The following is a 6,839-nucleotide window of genomic DNA, read 5'->3' as shown; positions in this document are numbered from 1 at the left end:
AATGGTATACATCTCAAAGCACTACACTTCAAGCTTCAGGATGTCCTGAGATCGTTTACCTAGTAGTAGGCACTTAAGTTTCGATGGACTTCCCTTGGCAGATCGACCGTGCACTCTCGCCCGGGTAAAACCGCAGCTAGGTTCGGAATTACAATTATTTATGACTCTGAGATCTAACCGAAAGTTTTCGGTCCATAGCATAATTGCTATTGAAATCAATCTTTTTATAATCTCGCAATTTATATAAATTTATATAATTTTACTTTTATAGTTTCAAAAGAAAGTCGAGGTAAAAGATAGCAATAAAAGATAGCATAGCAACGTTGATTTTAAAACACGAATCATTTCTAGTAGCACATTTATTTTAACACAACATTGATTTAATATTGATCTAATATATCTCTAATTGCACGCCAATGTTTAATCAATGTATCGCCAACAAATTATTAGATATTAGGGATGCAGTAAAAAAAACAATCAATTATTATAATCTATTATTATATTTAAATTATAGCAGTAATATTATTATATATTGAAAATATCTTTCAAAATTTACATGTAGTAATATTTAATTCTCATTTAACGACATTTTTTTTATATTTTGAACATTTTGTCGGAATGTAATGTGCTCTTCAAATATGTAAGGACACATATAAAAGGCGTGGTATAAATGTTGAAACTAGTTCGTGCACGCGCGGTCGGCGTCTTCGAAAAATGCTGTTCTTCAACTTCTGCCGCGGTTTTATTCCACCGTCTTGCGGCACGTGATATGTGCTTGGCCATTGCAAGACTATCTGACTTGGGTGCCACGTCTTCCTCGAAATATATAGTTAATTCAGAAAAGTAACACTTCAAAATTGATGCAACTCGTGAGGGAACGTATAGTACCCACTTTTGTCAATTGCGCACATATATGGTACATAATATGTCGACAACTGCCGCACTAACATATTTAATTCTTCGTTGATATACTGGGTGTGAAGGTTCTTCATTCACAAAATTATTTTAACTATCTAAAACTCAATTTTCTTTTATTTTGCAGAACAAAAATACAATGTTTATAAAAAAATTTCTGTTTTTTCAGTTCCCAAAATAGCCTACATTTAATATGCAAAATAAATACCCTTTATCCAAAACCAACTTAAAAACTAATTTTTTTTTTCAAAATATCTTATTTGAACAACAAAAGTTCTTCTGTAAAATTTTAACTTTTAATATTGAATTTATTAAAAATTTTCAACAATTTTTCAAAAACTCGTTTTTTCTCTATTTATTGAACTCAAGAATTTTTTTAACAAAAAACTGTAATGAAATTTCAATCAAAAACTATTGGAATGTATTCTACCTTGAAATTGACCCATAATTTTTTTCATATTGATTGGATTTTTTAAATAAGAATGTTGTTAAACATTGCTTTGGATGTGAACCACCAGTGTCAAAAGGCGATCGAAAAAATAAGTGTGTCAACGAAAGGTTAATTCAATTTCGAGTGATGGCTTATTTAATTCTTAGATTCGTCAGATCTAACAAAGAAAGAGTATGGCATTGAAAAGTACTCGATCTTGAACAAACTTGGTGATAATATAATACATTTTCAACAACTGACGTGTGCCAAGCAGTAAGACACACACTAATATTACTAAAAAATAAACAGGAAAATCGTGTAATTTTGATAATATATCAAAATTACATGAATAATTTTTTAGACAATTAAAATCATTTATAAATGTAACAAGGAAATTAATAATAATATAATAATTATACGAAAAGTTGAACATATAAAAAAAAAAGAACTGATAATCTATGCATTGTGAATCTATAAGCTCACTGCCGCTGGAACTACCTTTTTCGGTCTAACACTCTCCCAACTGAGCTACTTCGGCTCATTTACCGGAACTAATGGATGGTCTGTAGATATATAGAGCAACTATTAAGGAACTTAAGCGACGTCAGAATTTCCAATTTCGATTTTTTTGTTTATTTTTAAGTAGTGTTTTACTGCACACATTAATGTTAAAGATGCATTATATCCTAAATTTGATAAAAATTGGTGACTCCAACAAAATTATTTAATAATTTAAAAATTATTTGCGATTTATTATTTCGATTAAGACAATTGGATCACAAAGTAATGATTATATTTTGATTAAAGCTTAACTATGGAGAAAAAAGATTATTATATATATTATTTTAGATAAAAGTTTCGGGAGAGATATTCTAAAGAAATGAGTAAAAAAATTTTTGGTTGTACTATCATGACACAATTTACTATCCCTATAAAAGCAGGCTGAAAGAGGTATGTGAACATCGAGAAAATTAGCAAATCTGGTTCACGTGCGTAAAAACCCGGACATCGTACAGCTACGGTGAAAGTAGTTTGCTAACATCAATTTTCCACTTTATGGAGTTTCGTTACTTACCGTGCGCGGTCGGTTATGTGTGCGTTTTACCTGTTGCCAACCCTTAGATGGATTGAAACTACTGTAGGCTGCATCGTCGCGCAATCGAATTCCGGTTGCATCGACGTGCGTGGACCGAACAATTACTTCGGGATTCTATCAATGCTGCCGGCGTGTTATCAAGTTACAACCTGATAACTATGCGATATAGTAGTGCGACCGTAAACCGGTAACTTTCGCGGGAAATTTGCACGATATCATAGATACACCCACACGAATAATTCTGTGTCATTGAAATGGCTTGCGTTCACAGAATTAATAATTGATGTAACTTATTCAGCGGTCGCTTTATTCTATTTGGTTAGAACTAAATCTATAAAATTAAGTTCCGACAATGGAATATCTTGAATAAGAATGAGAAAATGATTATTCTTATATTAATCTAATATTTAATGATATTGGTATTGAAGTTAAATGTGCTAGAGTCTAATTATAGTCTAATTATTAAAATAAATCAAGAAATTACTTCATTATAATTCAGAAAAATTTAATTTTTTTTTCAATTAGAATAAATTAACTTAGACCCTTTTATCAATATAACAATATGTTAATCTCTAGATCGCTGTATAAATGAAATGAAGAAAAAGTCAATGTTGTCAGAGCTAGTTCTTGGTGCCTAATAATATTTTTTATATGTAAATTTTAAATACAACGTTCATTATATAAACTGCGCGCTGTCGGACTTGAAATGCATCATAAACCGAAGTTGAAATATTAACATCATAATTAAATTGATCATCGATTTGATGATATTACTAGCATCTTAAACACATATAATTTAATTTTAAATGATAAACATAGATGCTGGGAAATATATTTATGTTCCAGAATTATTCGCGCACGCATACTACTTTCACACGATATGTACATATAATTTACGTACGTATAGTGAAAGGAACGTGTATGTACGTGTTCATTTAAAGTGCATTCTTTGTACTTATGTACGTGCATGTGTTTATGTTCATGTGCATTCATGCATACGCACAAACAAGCAAGTAGTGCGAATGTGGGGCCACTCCGGAATTAGACCATGTAAGGAACGGTTGATGGGCGCGTCTCGGTAGTCGGCAAACTAGCCGGTTTTATGGGACGATGGTTTTACGAGCGCATCTGGTCCATCCACCACTCTCTAACATCCTCCGATTCGTGCGGAACCGGGAAAGGGTACGTGAATAGCCTCCGGTATCCTCTCACCAACGTTATCCTCTGGAACCATGCCCCTACCGGGTTCACAGACGACGAGCTCGGGGTCACGCTCGGAGCTTTTCTTCGGCGAGCATTTACCGCGCGTTTCTGATCAGCCTAAGAGAGTTTCTGGTGGTGACGGCGAATCCGTTGTGGTTTTACATCGTGAAAGTCTTTAAGGAGGAACTATTCGTGCGGCTTGTTTGTGCTGCACTCACTAAAAGCTTTGCTCACGCATCATCAAAGAGGATCGATACGTGATTCAAGTAGCTGTCGAAAGTAAAGTGATTACGTTAACGAAAGTAAATTCTGAAAGATATAGAAAAATAATTTTATATAAATATTATTATTCTATATAGAAGTTGCAATGTTTGATTATTTTGTTCGAAAGACTTTACGTTGACAAACTGAAACAAATACTTTGGCTTTTACTTTTCGCAGTTTTCGCGACAGGTAATGTTTAATCAAACAGGCACACCGCGCTGTCGTGTCTCTACGAAGAAGTTTATGGAAGAAAGCTTAGCAAGAAGAATCTCGATGTAATAACGTAAATTGATTGGAATCTCATGCAATTTTAGGCCTTGTTATTATGCGTTATAATTAACCAAAAATTAATCATAAGTGTTCATAATTCTTAGGTATATTTTTATGAGTATCGACGGCAGCAAATCGTAAAAATTTGCAAAAATATTAGGAAAAAATGTCTTGAAAAATTTTTCTTTGAGAAGATTGTTTATATATTTAATATTTTCTCTCTCTTTCAAAATGTTTTTTTTTAATGAAAGTTAATGAAAGGACACAAAAAAAAATATAATATATAATATAAAATTACAAGAATATATCTCATGTAACACAATTACATGAGGTTACAATATCTTTTCTGGAATAAAATACAAAAGTTGCTATGGCTTACGCTCCTCGATCCTTGAAACGTCCCGAGACGTTCTCGATAAGAGATTGCCGACTACGCCGAATAGTGGATGGACAAGGGCTATAACATCAGATAACCGTCCGTCTATTGTCAGTAGTCTCCATCGACACTAAGACATCTTTACATTCGATGGTATAACAATTGAAGACGAGAGCAACGAGAGTCTCTGCCCTGACATAAAAGAAAGAAGTTTTCCTTTGGAGTATTTATATGACAGGTTTGAGAGCAGTTCAAGATGATAGAACGTTATCATGCCCTTTTGAGAATAGTTGGATCGGCCAGCTCGTAAGCGACTTCCACACGAGAGATCAGACGTCGGGGATAAGCTATATTTCGAGATATATGCGTGCGTACATACGTATACGCATGTGTGTTGGTGTCGACTGACAAGGCGAGTCAATTGTGAAACCGAGAGAACATAAAGGAGATTGGACGAGAACGCGTGGCACGCGCGTAAACCTCCATATCTGTCTCATTGATACCAATATCCAACTACTTTTTCGTTATGCAACCTCCGAAACTGGCGTTCCTTGCATATGTGCGTTTTCCTCGTAAGAGCAGCGCGCGTAACTGGAAATTGTTGTTTCGCTGAAACTCTCACCTGATAGAATTCTGATAGCATCGCAAACGATTGGAGTTTTGCGTTATTGGCGTTTTTCTCTTTCACAATTTCGGTCTCTTGTAGTGTATACCTAAAGAGATACAGAAAAGAAATTGCGATTGTTATTGTGGAAAGTCTACATGCGCAAATAAGAAATACCGCGTCTTATAAAAAAAAAAAATCTTAATCTTTTAAAAAAAATAATAATGTTGATCCATCTTTCATGTCGTACATCAATATATAAAAGATACAAGATTTCTTGAAAAAGGAAGGAAGAAATAGAAATTATGGTTACTAAAAAAATGTTAAGAAACTATTTTTTATATTGTAGAAATTCTTAATCATAGTCCCCAGAAGTACGAATTCCGTTTGAAACGTAATCCATACATTCTTTATTCCAGCTAAGTGTAGCATGGCGCAACCCCGTTAAAACTTAAAATTACTCGTCCGCTACATAGTTAGAGCCTTTACAAGATTGTCTGCATAATTCATGAATAATGTTGCCCCGATAAGTCCGGGGAATTACAACTTTCGCTAATTCCAATATTACGCGAGAAACTTCCATCTCTTTGATGGATCCTATATCTTATTTTTCCTTCGTTCCATTCCCTTTAACTATGCCATGCAATAATATTCCGATATTGTAATTTATGCATTGGTAAGGCTGAATTATTTTTTTCCGTTAAAGAACATTTTTTGCTTGTCATCCTAAATTCTACTAATACGTATAATCAAGCTACATTGAAAATCGATCAACGCGACAGTATGGAATTACGATGACATCGATGTCGAGCGTTATACATCGCAATGTGTGCACTAATGAAAGCTAATAACGGTTCAATAGTTCGCGGATTGCCATCAAAGACTTGTCGACGTATCTTTGATGCTTTTGTAATCGACAGATCGAGGCTCATATCGTATCGTGTCGTGCTTTATGTCGTCGAAAAGACGAAATCGGTGCTGCGTGTTTGAAACAATCCGTACCAAAGCTAGGTCCATAGAAGTCGACATGTTAAATGTCTGTCTCTCAAAACGTTCACCGTGTCGACTTGGGCGATTGACGTTTGAAATTCGACGCGTTGCACCGGTCGTCGTGCATTTCGTCATCCGTTTGGGTAAATTGTCGCGTTTGAATCAATTCGTCGCGCTTGCATATTCTCAGCGATGCCGAAAGATGTACGATGTCAGAGCGCAAAATCTGGTTCATTTAATGCTCGCGAGTTTCTGATTTATTCCGATTTACTCCAGGCGCTGCTTATTCTATTTAATAATGAAAAACAAGTTAAGAAATGCTCTGTTCCTAATTATGTCTATCTAAGAATTGAAAGAGTGAATGACTAATTTTTATTTCTATATTCGTTAAATTAACGAAATTCGTTAAATTAACAAATTTGATGTGTCGAAGTAAAAATTATTAATGCATTGTATTTCAGTGAACATCTTCGTAGCTTACTTTAATTGTTACAAATATTTTTAAACAAGTATTAATATTAATTTAAATCCTAAAAAATAGATGTTTATCAATTCCAAATTTTTTAATATCTTTTCATTGAATATATTATTTAAAATAATATACAAACATGTTCTACAATAAGTTGCAAACGCACCGTCGCTAGTCGCAATGCTTCGCAACAACTGCTTATCAGAAACATCAATAGTGATG

This window comes from Atta cephalotes (genome assembly GCF_000143395.1).
Source record: "Atta cephalotes unplaced genomic scaffold scaffold00005, whole genome shotgun sequence".
Lineage (NCBI taxonomy): Eukaryota > Metazoa > Arthropoda > Insecta > Hymenoptera > Formicidae > Atta > Atta cephalotes.
The sequence above is the reverse complement of the archived record's forward strand: the minus strand, read 5'-3'. Positions refer to the sequence as shown.